A 22,623-nucleotide genomic window follows, 5' to 3' on the forward strand; every position below is an offset into this window, starting at 1 on the left:
CACTGGCCTGGGAGCCAGGCAGCCACGCTTCTGCCTCCACCTCCAACACCAGTTTGCTGCGTGGCCGTTGGGCGCCTCAGTTTCCCTGCAGGGTGGGACAGCAGAACCGACCTTCGCACGGCACCTCAGACCCCGGCTAGCAGCCGGCCTCCACCACCGCCAGGGCGGAGCACGGCTTGTCCGAAGGCAAGAGAATGGAGCCAGTGATTTTCCTAGGCCAGCTGTTTGGAGTCTGGACCAATGAAAACCAACGCCTGAGGCCGGCCGGCATGGACGGCGCCCAGACGTGGGGAACATCGGGGCCAGCACACGCCCGCACAGCCCTGCCCTACAGAGCGACACGCCATGTTTGCGGCTCAGACGCAAAGACACGTTTTGTCTCGGCGCAGGGCCATGCAAGCCCAGCACCCGTCCTGAACCTCCCACGGACTTTACACCCGGCTCCTTAGACCATCGACAGGCCCCCGCCCAAGGGCTGTAAAACAGCGTTTAAAACATTAACTGCCGGTCAGCGTTCTATGACCCGGGGGGTCCCCTGACTTGGGGGCACAGCACCCCACTTTGCCAAAGAGCAACATGTCGTTTGCCAGCACAATCAGGCACTTAAAGGAAAATAAAAACGCTGGAAACGTCCAGCTGCCCTTTGCTTGAGCAGAAGCTCCGTGGAGCTCAGCAGCTGTGCAGACGAGAGCCCTTCACTTCCCCTCTTCTGTTAAAAACGTGCCCACACTCGACGGTCAGATTTCCCAACACTGGGCTTTTCGCACAGTAATATCCAGCCACGATCAGGCTCCCGGGGGCTGCACAGACACAGCGAGAGAGTCGGTCCCAACACACTCGGGAAGTGACACATGCAGAGTCACGTAGCGCAGATCTGGGAGCAGAGGGCACATCTCCTGCTTCCCAGCCCACTGCCCTATCCACTAGGCCATGCTGCCACCAGCTCAGCTAGCAGCCGGCAAGCAAACTGAGGCGCATCAGGAGACTGCAACGTCTAAGCTGGTTCGCACTAAGGATGTTCAATATCGGTTAACTGAACAGTCGAGTAGCCGCGTGAATTCTTAGCGGTTACTCAACTATTCTACAGTCCCTGGGGGCAGGACCAGCAGCCAGTGCGCGCCAGCCCCGCTCCCGAGGAACCCCCGCCACTCTACGCTGCTGCCCCTGTATCAGAGGCAGCGGTGCGGGGGGAGCCCAGGCGGGAGCTGGTCCACGTTTAAAAACACAGCCCCCCCCCCCCCCCCCGTGGGCCCCGCGCTCCTGTCCAGGGGCAGGAGGAAAGTCTGAGCTCCTAGACCCAACGCGAGCCGGGCTGCCTGGCTCCTAATACACTTTAAATACAGAGCTGCAGCGGGGGTAGGTCCTGGACACAACACAAGCCAGGACTGAGCCGGCCAGCTGGCTACAAGATTCCCTGGGGCGGGGAAATGCATGGAGTCTATAGCATTAACCTGTAACTGGTTGATCCACTACCCGAGTTCATTCAGGTCTAGGACCCCAGGCTGGACAGTTGCTGGCGCAGAGGGAAGCTCCGGAGGGAAGGGTAAACAAAGCTCAAGAGGATGGCACCGGATTCTGGTCTGGGGGAGCCACCGGGGGCAACAGTTGTCCACAGGGGTAGAAATCATGGGGGTGGGGTGGGGGTGAGGGGGAAAAAGAGGACGAGACCACAGGCCTGGGCCAGGTTAACTGAGCGGGATTCAACCAGCTGGGAGCAGGGGGACCACATGCCCCGTTCTGGCCAGGACAGGGCCTTTAAGCCCCATCCCGGTCGTCCTGACTCTCCCCCCAAAAGCAGGTGTTTGCCCTGCACCCCACTCTCAACAAAAGCGACATTTGTCCCATTTGCCACCCGATCAAGAGCAAGCAGGACAGAGGACAAAGCCAAGGTGTCAGCCCGGTGCAGGAGGAGGCAGGGCTTGGGGTCCCCCCACAGGATTCCAGCAACACAAGCCCCTCGGGGGAGCTGGTGGGGCCCCCTCCTCGTTGGGAAATACGGTCACGCTAGCCGTAGATCAGCGCTGGGTGCTTGCCTGTACCCGCGCTGCCTTAGGTCAGCCCCAAGAGAAAGCTGAACTCACAGAGCCGGTTTTAAAAAACCCATCTGAGCCACAAGCTGGTTTGCAGCCATTCAGGATTTTCAGAGGGAAACTGGCGCCCCTCACCGATTTCTAGCCCTGCCCGTTTGCACCGGGGCGAGAGGAGCAGCAGCAGGTCCAGCCACACGGAAAGATGCAGAGAAATCCAGAGCCCAGCAGGACGCTCCCCCCCCCCCCCCCCCCCCGGCGTGAACAGCGCGGAGCACCTCAGAGACCCAGGGACAGCTCGTTCGGAACCAGGGCCGCTGGTCAGGGGAGCAGGGCCCACGGCTCGCAGAGGAAGGGACGGCCCCTGGACTTGCATCCGTTTCAGAGGGCGACTTTTCCAGACAAGCTCACGTGTGCGTTGAAGCCAGGGCGGCTGATTCCGCTTTGCAAAGTGCAGGCTGCAGACTCTCCGCCGGGGGCTCGGCAGAAAGCCGGCGTGCGGAGAGCAGCAGAACCTCCTGGCACAGGCCCAGCCACGTCCGTACAAAGGCCAGGCTGTGTCTGGGTTGTCAATAGGCAGGAATAAGCGAGACCTTACGAGCCCCTTTGTACTGGCAGAGCCGGCTCCGGGTGGGGAGGGCAGGGGCACTGCCCCACCCCCTCCCCGTGGATACAGTACAACACACGTTCCGTGCTTGGCCCCCCTCCGTGTTCACAGCTGGAGGGTGGAGACCCACTTGGCCTGTTAAATACGAAGGAATCAGGTGGAACAGGGGGAGGACTCGAGTGTTCCCTAGATGCCGAGCGCTGGGGCAACCTCGCCGGAGAGACCCAAATGCCGCCCAGCTGATTAGCCAAGCGCCCACACCCAGCTGTAGGTGTTTCTCCGGGTGGTGCACATTTGCACACACCTTGGTGCACAACGTTTATTCTGCACAGAGATAAAAAAATCAGCGAGGGAGGGGAACATCATTGTTTATGAGTGGGACTTACACTAGTCACAGGAGCAAGACACGAGAAGTCATTCTTCCGCTCTACTCGGAGGAGGCCTCCACTGGAGCATTGCGTGTTGCAGGAAAGATGTGGAGAAGCTGGAGAGGGGCCAGAGAAGAGCAACAAGAAAGATGAAAGGTCTAGAAGACATGAGCTAGGAGGGAAGGCTGAAAGAACTGGGCTGGTTTAGTTTAGAACAGAAGACAGAGGGGACGTGATAGCGGTTTTCAAGTACCTAAAAAGGTGTCACAAAGAGGAGGGAGAAAAATTGTTCCCCTTGGCCTCTGAGGACAGGACAAGCAGCAAGGGGCTTAAACTGCAGCCAGGGAGGTTTAGGTTGGACATCAGGAAAAGCTTCCTGCTGGTCGGGTGGCGAAACACTGGAAGAAGTCGCCCAGGGAGGTTGTGGAATCTCCATCCCTGGAGATGTTTAAGAGCAGGTTGGACAGACATTCAGGGATGGTCTAGGTCAGGGCGACTCGGCCGGCGGCCCGCGGTGCGGTTTGGGTTTCCACAGGGCTCAACATGCAACCCACAACAAAACAAAGAGTCAATTAACGCTCTTCTGTTGAGATGCATTTTAGTCGCTACGTTCCTGGACAGTCATTGCGCATTCGAAGGGCTGTCACAGGTGGCAATCGGGTAAATGTTGCATTGGATTCGGACCAGCAGAACGGACTGGAACGGGGCCTGCGGGCTGTGTCTTTGGATTCATGCCCCTCAGTGTGACAGAAGCGATTTGCATAGATTTGCATGTCTAAGTTGTGGCCCTCTGCACATGCTGAGTGTCATTGTGGCCCCCAGGGCTTCCAGAGTGGAGTAGCCCTGCTCTAGATGGTGCTTGGTCCTGCCAGGAGGGCAGGGGATGGGACTCCAGGACCTCTCAAGGTCCCTTCCCGTTCTGGTGCCCTACGACTGTGTGTGCGCAAGTGTGAATTTCCCGGCATGTGGACCGAGGGTCACACGAGCCCCCGTGCACTAATGGTGTCACAGTAACTTCAAGGTGGGGACTACAGCCCGAGCCCCGTCTTTCGCCGTGGGGCCAGGCCATTCATCGCTGGAGACAAGGCAAATGGATTTGGAGATCCGGCCCCTCACAGGCAGCCGCACCACAGCCCAGAGGCTACCAACAAGCGAGTCAGGCTGGGAGGATCCTTGATGTCATCCAGCGTGGCCGCCCTGCGCGGAGGCAGAACCAAATCAACCCCCCCATTGCGCCCGACAGGCGTTTGTCCAGCCTGTTCTTGAACAAAATTCATGGGGTGGAGATTTCACAAGCTCCCCTTGCAAGCCTGGTCCGGCACTCGAACCATTTCCAATCTCAGCCCAAATCGCCCTTGCTAGAGGTTAGCCCTGGCAACAGGTCTCACTAGTTCCGAGAGGTTGCAGCAAGGGTGCGAGGGGAATGCTGAGCAAGCACTTAGCAGCGAAGGCATTTTGAGCCCCCGCCCCGGGCTGGAGACGGTCGTTTGATGACGTTGCAGACGGCAGAGAGCCACAAGACAAAAGCAGGTTTCTAAAGGGCTGGCAGTCAGCTATGAAAAGGCACAGTGGCCGGCTTTCCCTCCACCGCCAACCCTCAAAGGGCAGGGGAGCGGGCAGCATGGCAGCCGGAGAGCTGCGTGGCTTTAACCAAACCCGGATCCTTACGGCGGCAGGAACCCCAGCGCGGTTCAGCCATGCTGGAACAGGCCGGTTTATGCTGCTGCAGCGGCTTCTCATGGGGAAGGAGAAGCAGCGATACCAGGGCCAAGGGGCCTTCTCCCAGGGCAGCAGTGCCCACATTCAGGGCTGCGCTAGGTTTTGGGTTTTAAACCCTACGTCATGCTCGGAGCCAAAAGTGGCATCAGTCCAAAAGCCATGTTTTGGCCTGGCCTGTCTCGTCTGGGCGTTTAAATATAGCGCGCGCCACCCGCTGCCTCCTCTGGCTCTTCAGGGGACCGGCCTTGTTCCGTTTGTACAGCGCCCGGCGCACTGTAGTCCCGCTGTAGGCCCAGGCTCCTAGACACAAATAAAAGCCAAGAACCGTGGTCTTGCCGGCACAGGGGCTCTGAGAATCACCACCCCAGCACAGAGGCAAAGTCACTAAGCCGCAAGATCTACCAGCACTGGAAGTTGTGCATCCCCAGCGCACACAGCTCTTAGGTTTGTACAGCCGCCAGGTCTCACATGCGACTGATCCACATGATCCATCGACAGGCGAGGGCAGGGTGGAGTCTATCCTGATAAAGGGAGGGTCTGGGTCTCTCGCACACGCTACAGCTGGCACCAAGAACATGTAGCAGCTAGGGAAGGACCCCCCGCCACTCCGCCCTATATGGCCGGTCTGGCTAGGAGATGCACCCACAGCGCCATGGTTCGTCATCCCAGGCGCTGACACCCAATGGTCCTGACACCCGTATGTTGGACAGGAATCCTGTTTAACTTGCCTGGCTTCCCCCTGGTATTGGGGTACTTTGAGGGCCCTGCTGTGCTAGGTGCTGTACACACAGGGGAAGAGAGCCTGCTCTAAGGCGTGAAGAGTCCAGACAGACAGGGGGCAGGGAAGGACCCCACAGGTTAAGTGACTTGCCCAGGGTCACAAGGCAAATGGCAGAGCCCTGCACAACTCTGCTGGGCACAGAAGACGGGAAGCCAGGTCCAATCCCCACGTCAAAACCAAGTTCTGGGCAGAGCTAGACGCACAAGCCGAGCGGCCAGCTAGCCCTGCACCCCCCTGCTGATCCACTGACGGCTGCAATCTTCTACCCCACGGCCTCGACTGTCCGAACGCCAACCCCCCATGCCTGGCTAAGGCCACAGCACCCACAAGCCACAGCAGCGTCTGGGCACATCCAGGCTGCGTCACAGCCATTGTGCTGCTCAAGCGGAAGTGGGGCTTGCCCCAGGGCACCTGAAGCAGGAAAATTTGGGGGCCCCTTTCCCCAGACTTTATTAAAAAAAGGCAAATTGCCTGATTTCCACAAGCCAAAGGCTGCATTTGGACACACACAAATCTACTCGCTGGTGCCCCCTTAACGAGGGTGCACGGGGCTTGGGGGTGCATGGGGTTTGGGGGGTACTATTAAATCAGGGACCCAACTACTTACTGATCGGTTTATGCCCGGTGCCGCCGATTTTGAAGCTGGCCCCTGCAGAAAAGGACAGCTGTAAGCGCGACCGCAGCCACGCGCGCTAGTTCCGTCGCTCGCCTGCCCGTGCTAAAGCCAGGTCTGCACTTCGGAGAAAGTCGACCTGGGAGACGCAGCCCCAGGTACGTGAGCAGCGTCGCTGGAGTCAACGTACACTAGGTCGAATTTCTGCAGCACCCCCCACCCCGCAGCAGGAGCAACTCTTCCTGTGGCTTCACTGCCCGCAATCTCGTGGTGTCCTGGAGCCCACAGGGGCAAGCTCAGTGCTCGACTTAGCAGGTCTTCACTAAAGCTGCTCATTTGAAACCTGGCGCTCTGCAGCGTGGGTCTCCCCGTAAGCAGAGAGAAGCCCAGAGACTGGTAAAACTGTAGCCTGGGGAGTTCTGGTGTAGACATGTCCAGGACCATCTGCCACCTTCTTGAACCCTGGCCACAGCAGGGACAGGAGGCATGCCAGCCTGAACACCAGCAACACTGGCTCCCGCGGTGGTCTGGAGGACAGGGCAATAGAAGCAGGAGTGAGGAAAGCTGAATTCTTACTCCCATCTCTGCCACTGACCTACTGGATCACCTTGGGCAAGTCACTTGATTGCTTGCCTGTTACTACTCCTGCATTTTCTCTGTCCGGTCTATTCATATGAGAGCTTTGGGCAGGGACGGTCTCTTATCTGCTTGTATAATACCTAGCCCAGTGGGGCCCCAATCTCAGGCCAGACCTCGAAGCATTACAGTTACTAATGGAGGTGGAAGGGGTGATTGCAAGGGCAGGAAATCTTTGGGGGAAAAAAAAATATCCCCGGGGTAAACAAGGCTCAGAAGCCTCTGCTGGTTCCCCCACCCTTTCGGTTTACAAGAAAAGGGAGGTGAGCTTCATTCATAGAGAGACAGATCACAACTGGAACACGAGTCATTCCAGTAACCAAGAGCTTGTAAGTCACTTTTTTGGTGGTTGGCTCAGTTTTGCTATGAGTTGCCGACTTGGTCAATGTACCGATCAAAAACCAGAGCAACTGGAACGCTCTTTTGTGAGATCAGCTTTGTTTAACCCAGGACCTTGTATTAAGAAGTTGCACAGCGAGTGACCAAAGTGAGGGGCAATCCAGCGGCGTGGAATAAAGCTAACGCAGCGGCACGCTCCAAATACCCTTTGGAAGAGGGGAGGTATTTTTGCGGTGCCTACATCAAGTGCTCTCTCGCCCCCGTTTCCATGATATTCCTCTGCAAACGGACCGGGTGCAAGTCACGTTGCTCAGCGCGCGACCGAAAGCCAGCAGGAGGGCTCAGGAAGCCGGTGCGAAAGTTTGTTGTTGTGGGCTGGATGAACGGACGCAGGGCGAGATTGCTTTCCAGAGAGGCTCCGCCAGGCACAATGTGTAACCGCCAGCCCTCAATACAATTCGCATGCTTGGTTCTTGAAGAGGGTGCCCATTGTGCGCAAAGCGGGGGGCAGACGTGACCCCAGCAGGGCCGGATTGGGACGTCGATTTAAGAGCCAGAACAAGGGGCACTTTTCCTTGATCTCCCACTTGGGAAACAGGGAGCGAGTCACTGGGAATCAGGGCCTGGGGGAGCCGGGAAGAGACACGGCCGATCCTCTCCCCCCGTGGGGTGCACCCAGGGGTTTACTAGCGACAACTTGCGTAAGCTCACAGGGAACACTGCTACTCTGAACAGCCTCACAAGCGCACGAGGGGGGTTCCAGAGCCACCCAGCTGGTTGGCAGAGCGCCCACAGTGAGGTTGTGCGTTTCTATTCGCCGTGCGCATGCCTCGGTGCAGAATACATTTATGCGCACATGGATGGAAAAAAGTTAGAAGGCGCATACACACGCACACGCGCGCGCACGATGGATGTCGAGTCAAACATCTGCTAGGTAAAGGGGTTCCCTCCTGAACCCTGCCAGAACAGATCCCTTTAATGGATCTTGAACGCCACATCACACTGCAAGGGAGAAGGGGCCTTGAATTAAAGGCCAGTCTTAGGTCTGCTAACCCTTCGGCCGTCTCCTGGGATTCAGGATTGTGCCATAGGATGGAACCGCCAGGAATATGTCCAAGCAAAACCGGCAACACTAGAGCGGGACAGAATTTGTCTAGTGGGCAGGAACTGGGGCGATCAGCCACTGATCCACTCTGATTTTGGGTAAACCCCTTCCCCCCCACCCATGTGGACTGCCTGCTTTTCAGAGACTCCTACGCCGTGTCTGTACGGCACCTGGCACGCTGGGGCCTGGGGCTCAGGGGCTGCTACTCCTTTTAAAAATAGCCACAGAAGTCTGCTGTGCTTGACGGCAGCACGCTGGCACTCAGCTGCTAACCCCCCGGCTCGCCGTGTGAGCAGGTGCTCGGCAAAAATTGAGAGACGGTGTCAGTTGAACGCAGCTAAAAATAAGCCCGAGCCGGCCGTTGGGTTTTGCAAGAGGATGGACATGCTGCCTAGCCACACGGCACAACACACGGGCTGTAGCGACCTGCTGCTGGACAACCGGCTTCTGTTTACCTCCAACCCATTTAAGGAACAATCAGTCAGCAAGGGGGGGCGGTTGTTTCACAAGTACAACTGCCCAGGGTCAAAAATTCAATGGGGGGGGGATCAGAACAGGGGGAAAAATTTGCCCTGATCTTTGTGAAGCAGGGCGCGAGCCACGCAGCATCGGGGCCGAGGGACGTTCCTTCCAGAGCGTGGCAGGTTCTTCCCGAGCACAGACGGGCGCCGTTGCATTTTTGTTTTCTGCTGTAGGTTTTTGCCCATTGTGTCCGCTCCCCTCCCCTTCTGATCTTCCCACGCGTTCGAGCAAGAGAAGCCATTTCCTCCCTTCCAGAGGGTTGGTTGCTATGGCATGGCTGAGCTAGCCAGGCAGACAGCAGCGATAAGACAACCACATCGATTGCATGGGGAGGGTGCCAGAGCGGCTCGGTCTTGCCTGCACCGGCGTGGGGCCGTCACCCTGAAGTGTCCAGACACTTGTGAGTCTGGTCCCACAAAAAAAAAAAAATCACGTGATTTACACTCGCAGAAGGGTTGGGGCCTCCTGATTTTTCCCAACCTTTAGAGGTCGTGTTTTACGTGTGTGGCCGGCAGGACTAGAAGCTACGTTTAAAACATAAATCCAGCCGCACCCCCGCCCCCCCGAGAAGGGAGCCGCAAGAGGAACAGCAAACACCACCGACGCGCACACACACACCGACACCACGCAAGGGAGTGTGGTGTTAGCCTTGCGTCCAGCCCTCCCGGCAGGTCAGAATGCCTTGCGGCCAAGGGGGTCAGAAATCCACCGCTCGCTCCAGGCACCAGCCACAAGAGGTAGTGTGGGCCCTGAAAGATGAAAGCTCACAATCCAGGGGTATTGCTGTGGAGCCTGAGAGGCAGGGTCATGGAGCAGAGCCACACAACAAATGGCGAATGCACAAGAGATGATCCCAGGCCCACAGGCTCCCCTTAAATTGTACCCCCGCCTCACTGAAGGGCTCTTGTGGCCATTTCACAGATGTGGACATTGAGGCCCAGAGAGACGCGAACTCCTTACTCACACAGCGAACGACTAGCAAAGCTGGGAGCGGTAACCAGGAGTTCACTCTCTGATCCTGCCCTAGCCACGAGGCCACACTCAGAACCTTTTGGTCCAAGTTCTGACGTAGGCACGTACCGACCCGTGATTCGTTTTGCGCACACACGCTTACAAGCCTTGGCAAGTTTCCTCTCAGATTCTCAAGGTTTCTGGTTGAAAATACAAAGGGGGAGGGGCGGATATCTAGCAGAACATATTCCAAACTAACATTAGCATGCCGTACAAATCATCCGAGCTCACCGGAAAAATGCACCTACTCAGATTTGGTGAAAGAAACATTGCGACAGGGTGCAAGAACAGCCAAACCACAGAAATTAGAGGCTATGAAACAAAGATGCAGGTAGAACCTTAAATATAAAACTATTCCTACTCAATCACAGCAACTTTTATCCCTCAGGGCCCTAAATCACTTTACAGACTACAATTCAGACTGTAGCATTACATCCCTCAATGGAGTGCAGCCACCTCTGGGGAGGAACAAACAGTTGTTCTAACGGCACACAGCAACACTAAAGCAACAAACTGGGGGCAGAAAAAGGAGGAAAACGTTTGAATTGCTACTGCCTCCAAGCCAGTAAGTTATATGATGGTAACACCCCAGGGCCTTACTTGGGAACCAGGGACCTGTCTGCTAGGCACCAAGACCAGTCTATAGCCCGGACACACAAAGCATCTCTCACAGCCTCTCACCTGCCCCATGGCTTCAGGGGTGCAGAGGACAAGTCCAGCCCCAGGACAGGTCCAGGATGCTACGGGGGTCCCAAACCCGCAACCTGACCTCAGACAAGCATCCCCTTCCCCTCCAGTTCTGTCGTGGACACTTCAATAGCGCACTTCGGGGCAGGACGGACCCTCGCTATGCACATGGAGAGCCTAGCACAGCAGGTCTGTAGGGGCTCCTGTAACAGCCAACAAGGCATGTGGAGTCTGGCAAGCACACTGGTTTTCGGGCAGACAACTGGAGACCAGAGGGTTACGTGGCCGGGTTCACACACTCCCTTTGCCGGCAAAGCTGTCCCAAGCTTTTATATTGGGGACGCAGAGTGGAGTCACAGCTTGCAAGACACATGCAACAATTTACCCAGCTGGAAATCAGCCCAGTGACTGACTGTGACTGACACACACACACACACACACACACACACCCCCACTGACTGACTGTGACTGACACACACACACACACACACACACACACAGAAGTAACAAAGGTTAAAGTCAGGCAGAGCGACAGAGCAAACAAGAGGACTGGTGTAACCCCCCCCCCGCCCCGAGTTTTGGAAAATCGGGGGGGGGGGAGCCAGCTGGAGGCGATTCTAGGGGCTTCCTTACAGGTCTGGCGGCCGCAGCCACGTCCAGCCCCCACCCCCTCCGGCTCCGGGTTTCACTCGCAGCCGGCCCTGCAGAGCCGATAGACCCGGATCCCCACGCAGGGACGCGCCCGGGGGGGGAAACGCGCACACGCGGCGCGGTCAGTTTCACGGGGGGGTCGCTCATCCAGGGGGACCTGCAAGGGCCTGGGGGGGGGGGTCGCTTTGCCAGGCACCCAAAGGTCAGTGGCCCGGTCCGGGGCGGCTGAGAAACATGGAGCCTTTTGCAAAGGCACAAGCCCTTTCCGCATCGAACCGGCGGGGGGGGGGGGGTTGTTTGCAGGTCTCCCCCCCCCCGGCTTTTAGCTGAGCTTCTAGCATGGGGAGGTGGAGAAGAGACCCCCCCCCGGACTCCCTCGCCCAAGGGGGGGGCAGTCCTGCCCTCTGCCAGGAGAGCTCCCCCCCCCCCCAGCAGACCCGAGCTTGGACTCTAGAGGCGGCTCCCAGCCTGCCTCGACGGGCCCCTGTGGAAGTGACTCCTGATGCAAGAGGGGGTGGGGGGCTCATGCCACTAGAGGCGCCGAAAGGGGGGGGTCGATAGAAGTTGCATCGACAGGCAGACTAAGAGCCTGCCTTGCCAATTGTGCCCCCCCAGCAACTTTATTTAGAGGGGCTTTTAACCCCCCCCCTGCAAAATAAAAAGCTGGCGGATCTCGGCCCCCGCTGCCAGCCACACGGGCCGGGCCCTTAGAAAGGAGGGTCCTTACCCACGGCCGTCTGGACGCTGGGGAGCCCCATCGCCGCCCTAGAGATCTTCAGCCCCCCAGCAGCGGGTCCGCAGGGGCCCGGGTCGAGCCTCGCTTCTTTTTCTTTTTCCGGCGCCGCTCTTTTAATTGGGTTTGTTTTAATGCTCCCCGATCAGGCCTGATTGGTAAATTTCTCATGGCAGGCGCTGGCCCCCCTCCCCCTCCTGCCTAAGGCGTGCTCATGGCTGGAGCGGCAAATCATTGGGTGACAAATAGCAATCAGATGCAAATTCCTAACCTCTGAATCAGAAACCTGCCCTGGAGAGGGCTGCCCGGCTAGGGACCATCTCCCGCTTCCCCGGCTGCCCCCGAAAACGCGCAAAGTCCGGGGGCGGCTCCTCGTCTTCGTGATTCCTGGAGCTTAACCCCCCCAGAGCCTGTTTCGCCTCCCCAGTGTGTGTGAACTGCACGTAACTCACTTGCAATCGCACGTTTGTAGCGCTGAATTTGTTTAATGTGAAGGGCTCGATCCTGCAAACCCCCCCCCCCACACACACACACCCTCCTGTCTCCCCGGAAATACCGCTTACCCCCTGGCCTGATTGTTTGCAGCATGTTAAAACGGGGCTGTTGAGAGCGATTCGAACCCATGCGGAGCTCGCCTGACTTGCAAGCAGGCCTGGCCTGGCCCGGACTCCGTGCCTCAGTTTCCCCGCCTGGAAATGGGGGGAGGGGAGAGCTTGAAAGTGCTTTGAGATCTGCAGTCGAGAGTCTGTCTTAGTAGACGTTGCAGTTTCTCGTAAAGATTGTGCTGCAAAGCATCAGAAATACATTCCCTAGATTCCTGTCTCTGCAGTTGCTTAGAAAATAAATACCTGTTTCTTCTAGTCTGAGCTGGTCGGTGAGGTGTCCACAGGCACAAACAGAAATGGACGCGGCTCCTTTAAATTAAAAAAAAAAAGGGAGGAGGGGGGCTGAGGCGGAACTGCCTTTAGGTTAGGGTTGCACAGTAGGGAGCGTCTCAAAAGAGCCCGGAAGGTGGAATTTAAAGAGATACTGTCCAGTCTTTTCTTTGCTTCTGATGGACTCTTGTCCAGCCTGCAACCCCGCCCCTGCAAACACTCAAAACGCGAGTGGGCGAACTTTACTCGCAGGAGTAGTTCTATTTCCTGCAATGGTGGCTACTCAAATGACCCAGCCTCTAACTTTGTATTGGTTTAATCTAGCTCTGGACTGGTCATTCCCTAAGTAGGATTGGACGGGGCTCTTTGTTTTGTTTTTTTACTTTTAAAGTGTTCACCTCCCTGGAGGAGACTCAGAAGGGTGTGTTAGTCAGGGAAAAACTGACCAGCTAAAGTTTGCCAGGTTGGACTACATGCCCCCCACCCTTGTTTCATCATAAGAACGGCCAGACTGAGTCAGACCAAAGGTCCATCTAGCCCAATATCCTGTCTGGTGACAATAGCCAATGCCAGGTGCCCCAGAGGAGTGAACAGAACAGGGAATCATCCAGCGATCCCTCCCCTGTCGCCTGTTTCCAGCTTCTAACAAACAGAGGCCAGGGACACCCTCTCTGCCCAGCCTGGCTAATAACCTCCATGAATGTATCTAGTTCTTTCTTGAATCCTGTTAAAGTTCTAGTCTGCACAACCTCCTCTGGCGAGGAGTTCCACAGGTTGACTGTGTGCTGCATGAAGAAAAACTTTCTTTGGTTTGTTTTAAACCTGCAACCTATCAAGTCTGTCATTTCTGTTAGCACAACCCTGTATTTCTGGTTTGTGATCCCACAGACCCTCCCGCCCAGCTTTCTCGTTTCTGCTCGGCTAACAGGAGTAAAGGGTATTTTGGGGAGTCAAGTCAGCAGCTGCAATTAGAACACGCAGCAGGCCGGGCATGAAAAAAGCTTCATTGTGATAAGAAAATAATAACACACAGCACTTTTCATTTGTGGATCTCAAAGCACTTTACCAAGATCGGTCTCTCTGTCCTCGTTTCACTGGTAGGGAAACAGAGGCACAGACAGGTTACAGCCAAAAGCTCTCAGACATGCCCACCAATTTGGAGTGTCTAACTTGTGACGTAGTAGACTGGTCATGAACCTATGACTCCATTACCCCCAGTTTTAGGAAGTGCTAAGAACTTATTACATTAGATGAATCCCATGTGAATGGAGAGATTAAAAAGGCTGGGACTTTTCAGTTTAGAAAAGAGGACAGTAAGGGGGGTATGATAGAGGTCTATAAAATCATGACAGGTGTGAAGAAAGTGAACAAGGAAAAGTTATTTACTTGTTCCCATAACATAAGAACTAGGGGGTCACCAAATGAAATTAATAGGCAGCAGATTTAAAACAAACAAAAGGAAGTATTTCTTTATGCAACGCACAGTCAACCTGTGGAACTCCTTGCCAGAGGATGTTGTGCAGATCAGGACTTTAACAGGGTTCAAAGAAGAACTAGATAAATTCATGGAGGGCAAGTCCATCTCTGTAGCCTCTGTTTGTTAGAAGCTGGGAATGGGCAACGGTGGAGGGATCACTGGATGATTCCCTGTTCTGTTCACGTCCTCTGGGGCACCTGGCGTTGGCCAGAGAAGTGTGTTTTTAACACATTAGCTGAGACATGATCTAATCCTAGTGTGGCCCAGGCAGTTGTAGTTTTAACGCATTTGTGGGGCAGGAACTTTTCCCCCTAACACAGAGACACAAAGTAGCCACCTCCCGGAGCTCCTGAGAGTTGACAACACTGGTTTAAGTATGTTCATTACAGAGAAATGTTCACAACTGCGCTGGTGCATTTTGTACAGCTCCATACACATTGTTGCTGCTAAACAGCTAGTTAATCCTACTTTTTTCCCAGCTGCAACCTCAAGCACTAGACGATCACGGCACCCACAGACTCTGGATTATTGTTAGCATCCCACTGTGGATGTTATCCTTGTAACAATTTGATTTTTTGCAGGAAATTAAGGCATTTCAGATGAACTAGTCAATACCAGGGGAGCTGAATTGTATTTGTATAAATACTAGTTATTTCCTGCTTTCCATTTGCAAAGCTACAAAGACCAACCCAGAAAGGTTCAAACAGAGGCTCGTGTTATGTACACAACTCTCTGTTAACACAACTTGGTGGTTGCGATTTTAATTACGCAAGAGGAGGAGTGATGGTACGTAGCTACTCTGATTGGCAAACATTGACACGCACACTTCACTTTACACTTGTGTGCCACGTTAAGTGTGCTTCATCGGCACGTGGCCCACACCAGCGAGTCAGCGTGGTGCGCGGAATGGACCGGGAGTCCGAAGCATGGCATGGGAATCAGGACTCCTGGGTTCTTCAGGACATTAGACTGGGACTCAAGAGAGCTGTGATCTAGTCCAGGCTCTGCCAGCCCCAGCTCTGTGCCTCAGTTTCCCCATCTGTCAATTCTGATCTGCCTTTGGAGTTCTGCAAATGGGAAGTGCTGCCTAGGAGTTAGGGATTATTGTCTGATGACTTGTGACGTTGAGTTTAGTATGCGTGCGTCCCAATTACAGCTGCCATGAGAATGCTGGTCTCTCAATTACAACGATGCATCAAGGTATAATTATTTCACCTTGCATTTTATTTCATGGTTTACAATAAAAACAAAGTTGCCATGCACAGGTAAGGACAAGCACATAAACTAAGCTGGAAAGGAATCCAGCTTGTCTCAATAATTAGCACTTAGCATCCCCAACCCCAGGCAGGCCTCACAGACACATTGCAACACAGCCACATAATATCTTACACACACCCATTTTACAGATGAGCAAATTGAGGCGCAGAGAGGGTAAGGCCACAAGTTCCAGAGGCTCTAAGCAAGGAATGAGGGGCTGGGGGCATGAAAAGCCAGACACAGCTAGTCAGAGGCTGGGCATTTGTGTTGGCAGGTCTTTAGGAGCTGTCAGAGTTGTGGTCCCCATAGGTCCTCCAAAAGGCCGTGGTGAAAAGATGGAGCATTTCCTGGGGTGCAGAGGTTGGCTCACACACAATGCTCCTGTGAATTGCCACCGGAGATGTAAGCCGCACAAGTGACCAGCTGCATCAGAAAAAGGCGGCGGCGTGCCTTCGTCTAGCTCCACCGGCTGAAAGCTGAAGTTGTTCGTCAGATAACATTGGTCCCCCAAGTCTGGAATTCTCTCTCCCAGCGGCCGGTATCTCTAATACTTTAGAGGGGGACATGCAGGCAGTGACCTGGACCATGGTGCAATTCTGGATGTGGGCAGGGCAAATTCCTTCCTGACCCCTGCTGGCAAACTACTTATGCCCTGACGCATGGCATTTGAGGGTTCCCCTTATCGTGGCATGCCTCATTACAGGTGTGATTTTGGATCACAACATCACACCCCCTTTCCTTATGTTGACTGCTGTGAAGAGCAATGCAGGAGTGGAAGCCACTGACTAGACCATGGGTTCCCAAACTGGGGGGGGGGGAGAAATTCCAGGGGGGGTGCGAGGTGACCCAGCTTCCCCCCCCCCCATCAAGTTTTGCTGCCCCTGTCAGTTCCTTTTTTTTTTTTCGCTCAACAAGTTTTGCTGCTGTTTGGGGGGGGGGACGTGAGGGTTTTTCAAAAAGCAAAAAGAGGGCGTGATGCTGAAAAGTTTGGGAACCGCTGGACTAGACAGAGGACTTTGGAATTGAAAACTTTCAAGTGAGATTGACTTTGCAAGGCAGAAAAAAATGTCCGCGTGGTCTCATTTCGTTGTTCTCCCCTGCTGGTCTGTGTCTCTCTGTTGGCTCTTGGCTCGCACTTAGACATAAGCTCCATGGGGTAGGGACTTTTTGTTCTGCATTTGTGCAGCACCAAGCGCCACAGGATCTTGGGTCCATGCCTGGGGCTCCTAGGAGCTATGGTAATACAAGGGACTAATGAGGTGGGGGACATTGAGTGTTGGTTAAAGGAACCAACCAGGAATCGGGACACCTAGGTTCAATCCCCAGATATGGGAGGCAGTATGGTTTAGTGGTTAAAGCTGAGTGGGTGTCAGAATGTCTACTGCCAAATTAATTCCTGGCATACCCACTGTGATCTGGTTTTGCTGTCATTGCCATGACAAGGGGCAAGTCAATGGATCTCGCTAGCCAAGATCACCAAAGTATTTAGGCTCCTAAACTTCCACATCTGGGCCCCAGCATGTCTGGGGCGAATGCCCTGCCCAAAGGCCTGGGGTAACAAAGCGCCATTCGGCACTGAGCTCAGACAAGAGATGCCCCCAGAATTCAAAAGTCTCACTGATAAAACTCTCACCCTCCGAATGCCAGCACCTGGAGGGGCAGGGCGGTTGGGAAACACCCCACGGGGCAGAGCGCAGGTGGAGTTCTTGGCTTTATCTTGACTAGGAAAAATGGTGTTTTCTCCCATGGGTTCTGCGACCCCGGCGCCTGTTCCACCCCTCCACTCCCAAACCAGGCGCGTCTTCTCCACGACCCCACGAGAGACGAGCGCTGCTGTTTTCACCTTGATCTACTTGGCCCAGGGCAACACAGAACGTGGAGTGGATTGACTTCGACTAGCGACGTTACAGATAAAAAACGCCCGAGCCTTGTGCCCGCTGGGACCTCACGGCGGCCTCTGTGCGCCACAGTCGATCTTCTAGGGTTCAAATTAGCCGGTTTAGCGAAGCCTCCCTCATTCGAACTGCGCGGCTCTGCTGCTCCTCACGAGGGGTAAGGGAAGCTAATGGGAGTTCTACCCTTGTGCGGGCCACTTAGAGATCTGGGGCAAACCTGTCAGGGCTGGTGCTTGGTCCTGCTGTGAAGGCAGGAGACTGGACTCTGTGATCTTGCAAGATCCCTCCCAGTTCTGAGATAGAAGCGTTTGCTCCTGTGGACCTCCCGCTGGGTGGACGGCGCCGACACGCGAGTTAAGATACTGGGCCCAGTATTGTGTCCAGTTCTGGGCCCCCCACCACAAAAAGGATGTGGACACATTGGAGAGGGGCCAGCGGAGGGCGACCAAAATTAGGGGGATGGAGCATATGACCTATGAGGAGAGGTTGAGGGAGTTGGGTCTGTTTAGTCTGCAGAAGAGAAAGGGGGGGGGGGGATTTGATAGCAGCCTTCAACTTCCTGAAGGGAGGTTCCAAAGAGGATGGAGAGAGGCTGTTCTCAGTAGTGACAGATGCAGATCAAGGAGCAATGGTCTCAAGTTGCGGTGGGAGAGGTCCAGGTTGGATATTAGGAAAAACTATTTCACTAGGAGGGTGGTGAAGCACTGGGATGGGTTACCTAGAGAAGTAGTGGAGTCTCCATCCCTAGAGGTGTTTAAGTCTCGGCTTAGCAAAGCCCTGGCTGGGTTGATCGAGCTGGGATTGGTCCTGCCTAGAGCAGGGGGCTGGACTTGACGACCTTCTGAGGTCTCTTCCAGCTCTGTGGTTCTATGATTCTATGATACGTCGACTCCAGCTACGTAATTAACATCATGGGATCTGCGCCTCTTACGTCGACTTTCCCCGTTCGCATAGCCCAGGCCCGACTGAGAACTGGCCGGATGGAAAGCCCAGCTGGTTTTGCAGTGAAGTCGCAGTGTCAAGTCAGTCGCAGTTTTCCGCACGTTTGCAGCTCAAGACAACCACGAAGCTGGTGTTTAATTGTTCATGCCGGTCAGTGCTGCAACGCCCTTGTCCACACAAGGATTCATTGCCACGTATTAGCTACTGTGAAGTTTAACACACACACACACACACACACACACACACACACACACACACACACACACACACACACACACACACCTTTGTTCAGGGGTCAGAGAGAGCAAACCTTTGGAAACATCCTGGCTTCCTGCAGCAAAACCAGACTCCTTACGCTACAAAAAGGGGCACCAGGACCTGGTAGGTGGTTACTGAGGGAGGGGCGGACCAGCAACTATTTGTATTGCTGGCGTGCCCGGCAGCCCCGGTCATACCCCGGGTCCCCATTGTGTTAGGCCCTGGGCGACAAACGGTTTTACTGCAGAGGCCGGCGCTAGGCACTGAAGAGCTGGGAAGCAGGAAGCCGTCTCTTCCTGGAGAGTGATGTGGGTGGGAAAGTGTCTGGAAATTACTTAGCAGTGTGAGGGGGGGTTTGCAATAAAATGTCAATACTCCAGTGTGGTCTGATCCGGGTGTGGCAGTCAGGAGACCTGGCTTCCAGTCCCCACTCTGCTGTCAGCATGGACTGCTCTGTGCCTCAGTTTCCCCAGTTGGGGCTAAGGATACTTGGTAAAGTGCTGTGGGACCTAGGGATGAAATTGACTTGACCGTGGGAGGTTTTCCGTACTAGCCGTTGTACTTGAAAGTGTCTCCCTGTATTTAAAACCTCCGCTACAGCCCCCTTATCTCAGCTGGCTGGACAATTCGACTCGGATCAGGGAAAAGCCCTGCTCACTTTCCATGGGGCAGTGGGCCAAGCCACCTGTTGGTCCCCCCCACCTTAAATTGGTGCCTTGAGGTTTGGAACACCGCCCCCTCCCCACAGGTCTTTCCCTTATGCCAGAGACACCCCGGGTCTGCTTCTCTTGGGCAGCAAAGGGAGTGCAAACCGCAACCCACCCCCAAGGGTGCAGCCGCGACGCGGGAACCCGTCGCTCCAGCCTGTGCCCAGCTGTTTTGGGGTCCTGGTTGACTTAGGACTTGAGCGGCCCTTTGGGGAGGCCAAACGGCCACTGCTCCCTGAATCTGCCTCTCGGCCGCCGTCCCGCGGCGGGGGGCTGAACGGCACCAGGCCCAGGCGGGGGCAGTTTAAAGGTTCCCCAGGAGCCAGCGTGCCTCAGCCAGTATTCCCAGGCTGTGGAAAGAAATTGTCTCACTTTAGGGACGCTCCCTAAAGCAGATCAAGGCTTGTAGTAAACAAACCAGAGTGGCTGTACCTATATCCTGCCTGCTAGGCAGAATGGTAGCCCTGAGGGCCTCTCCGGGAGGGTAGAATTACAAGCCAGGCTGATGCAGGGAGTGGCTAGGAAAAGGGGCTGCTGGGCAAACAGAGGGGAGCGGGAGGAAGCGGGGTGGGGGCGCCTGTGTGTTAGAATACAGGTTGTGCCAAAGCATCTGCCCCGCAGAAGGGGTTTACACTAGGGATGTAAAATGGGTTTATTTAGGCAAACGTGTGGCTGCTGAGATGTACACAGAGCCTCGCCCCGCAGCAGGGCGGGGGCTGCGCGTAACCCTGCACGCCCACCGGTGAACCCACGCCGACCGGTCACCCATCCACACGGGGACACGGTCACATCCCCAGCGGATATGGCAAAAGTCTCTGGGATGTCAGGTCAAAACCAGCTTCTGCCCAGCATGATACAAGCTGCTCTGGTAGAAAAATCTGCTCTTGGGTTATTGAAATGCCCTGGCTATGGCTGGGAAGCAGGTTGTGAGTCTTGACAGCGGGGCCTGGCCCCCAAAGGATCCTACAGACAAGAACAGGGTTTGACTTAGGAGCAGGGGGGACTGATCCTCGCCGTAGTCTGCACAGGCCAGCAATGTAGTAGAAGTGTGTTTGGATCAGGTGCTCCACAAGGGTCCCCATTAATATTTTCCATCCATGTGCTGAATAATTTTTTCTGTGCACCAAGCATGAGCACCACCCATCAAAACACCTGTGTGGCCAGCTGTCGGTGCTCTACTAATCAGCTGGCCACCCAAGCACGCAGCTTTCAGGGAACACTGTTCCACAGGCCCCAGTGGCTCCCAATTTTGGGTGCTGATTGCTGGGGAGCAGCCAGCCCTCCAAGGCTGCACACTTCTCAGGAGCTTTTTGAAGGTAAAAGCAAACTGAATTCATGAGGGGATGGGGATAGGAGGCATGTGTGTGCGCATGGACACACACACGGCCCAATCTGGGATGAAGCGATACATGACAAACACCCGGCCAGGCTGGCCTAGGTGTACGTCATCCTGCTTCAGCCTCCTAGTTCTCCACCCCCTCTAACCTCCCTTTGCAGCCTACTGCGGCTCCCCACGGGCTCCTTACAGGCCCTGTGGGATAGGAACAGGCATCTTGGGCCCTCTGGGAAAATAATCCTTCAGCCAGGACTCCTGGGTTCTATTCCCTACCCTGCTGCTCCTGACTCGCCTCAAGCAGCTCTGTGCCTCAGTTTACCCCTCTTTAAAACCAAGACTGGCTTTGCTGAGTGCTGCTGGCGGACGGCTGACACTCCTACCGAGGCTTGCTTGGCCCTCCACGCATGGGGCAAAGCTCCCATCCACTTTAACAGGGCCTGCCATTGCAAGCCAGGTGTTCTTTCCCCAGCAGCAGCCAGTCCTCTGCCGGGGCCCAGTCGCCCCCTCGTGGCACGAGAAGCAATGGCCACAGGCAGGCGGCTGGCCCGGTCTTTCGCAGCTGGGATGTTGACTGGCAGCCCAGCCCCAGGCAGCGGAGATGCACAGATGTTCTGCGCAAGGTGCAGCTGGGAGCTCGGGGCGGAGGCCAAGCCTCATCCAAAAACACATTTAGAAGGGTCTTGGTTCTTCTTGGAAAGAATATCCCACACTCGGAGGAGCAGACTCAGGTAAAAGCCCCAAACCCCACAACAGCCCCACAGCCCCGTCTGTGCGCACGCGCGCAAACACCCACATGGTTTGGCTATTGCACCAGGGGCTCACAGACGGGTTCTTTTCCTGCCAGGCTGCAGTCCCCGGCTGGGCAACCCCCCTCCTGCCTCGGGGCCGCTGGGCAGATCCCCTTACCCCGCCGTTTCCCAGCTCAGAGGATCGGCCCTTCCCCGCCCCGAGCTCCAGCTCCAGGGCCCGCTCCGTTCTGGGCTCTCAGCAGGGGGCTACTGCAGAGGCCTGGGGGTGTCAAAGAGCAGAGGGCTGGGGGGCTGTGGCAGAGCCAAGGGGAACTGGTGGCCCGGCCCGTCGCCCAGACACCCCCCAGCTGGATTCACAGCGGCTCTCCGGCCTCGCTCACCGCCAGCGTGCTTTGGGCACTGACACTTGGTTTGGGTGGGCTTATGGCACCACTAGAGGGCGCCCTGCCACAGGACACGGGCTGCCCAGATCCATCGGGGAGCAGGGCCTGGGCTGGTGCCCGCTGGCAAACCAGGGGTCCCTCCAGCCTCCCAGGCCCCCCTCCAGCCAGCGGGCGTCTGCCCCGTGCTCCGGAGACACGAGCTCGGGCAGCCCTTTGCCTCCGGGGGCGCAGGGCTGGAGTTCGCCGGCCCCCCCAGCAGGGCAGTGTCCGGCCCCATCTGAGGATTCTGAATCTCCCTTCCCAGCCCGTCCCCCTCCACGGCCCGTGCCCGGGGGCTGAGCACATGCCAAGGCCAGCAGGGCTCATTAACGCGGCCAGAGATCCTCCCTCGGCCCTTCCAGCCTCCAGCCCGGCCTCCAGTGACTCCCAGTGACCAGGAATTCACCCTCCCGTGGCCAGCTGCGCAGCCGCCCGGCATCCCCCGACCCTCCCGCAAACCTCGGAACTCAGCCGCCTTCATCCGCCAGCCCCTGCGGCTCACCTCCCAAGAGCTCCCGGCTCGCAGACTGAGCCTAGGCAGACACCGGGACGGAGCAGCCGCATCCCCAGCTACCGCGTACGTGAGACTTCATGCGCCTGCCTGGCTGTCCCAGAACGCCCCGAAATGGGGACAGCGAGGACCCCGCTATTCGGGACGTAGCTTCCGCTGATCCTCACTTAAAGCAGACTCCGGGCTTGGGGGCCCGGCCCATGGGCCGTACCCGGAGTGGGGTTTCTCACTGAACGGTGCGGGAAAGAGACCGAGGCGAGGCAGAAGAGGGGGGAGCCCTGCGGGGAGGGCTGAGCTGGCTGGTCCCTTCGTCAGGGAGCGAGGGGAAAGTGCCCCGTTTGCTGCGTTCCTCGCTCTGGCTGGGAGCTCAGGGGGCAGATGAACCGGGACCTGCC

The 22,623-nt window shown here is 56.1% G+C and overlaps 1 protein-coding gene across 3 annotated transcripts in view; it reads right to left on the reverse strand.

Annotated features, from left to right (window-relative positions):
* Positions 1-12,778, reverse strand: part of ARID3A (AT-rich interaction domain 3A) — a 76,463-nt gene extending 63,685 nt beyond the window's left edge. Inside the window, exon 1 of one of the 3 annotated variants that reach the window (XM_089775013.1) lies at positions 12,648-12,778. The gene's annotated coding sequence lies outside the window, so the exon portion shown is untranslated. Of the gene's footprint in view, positions 1-11,793; positions 12,185-12,362; positions 12,617-12,647 lie in introns of those variants that run through there. The other 2 variants (XM_089775014.1, XM_075902640.2) reach the window with 2 other exon arrangements.
* Positions 12,779-22,623: the final 9,845 nt, after the last annotated feature.

Source organism: Pelodiscus sinensis, chromosome 32, assembly GCF_052426305.1.
Source record: "Pelodiscus sinensis isolate ZL-2025 chromosome 32, ASM5242630v1, whole genome shotgun sequence".
NCBI lineage: Eukaryota > Metazoa > Chordata > Testudines > Trionychidae > Pelodiscus > Pelodiscus sinensis.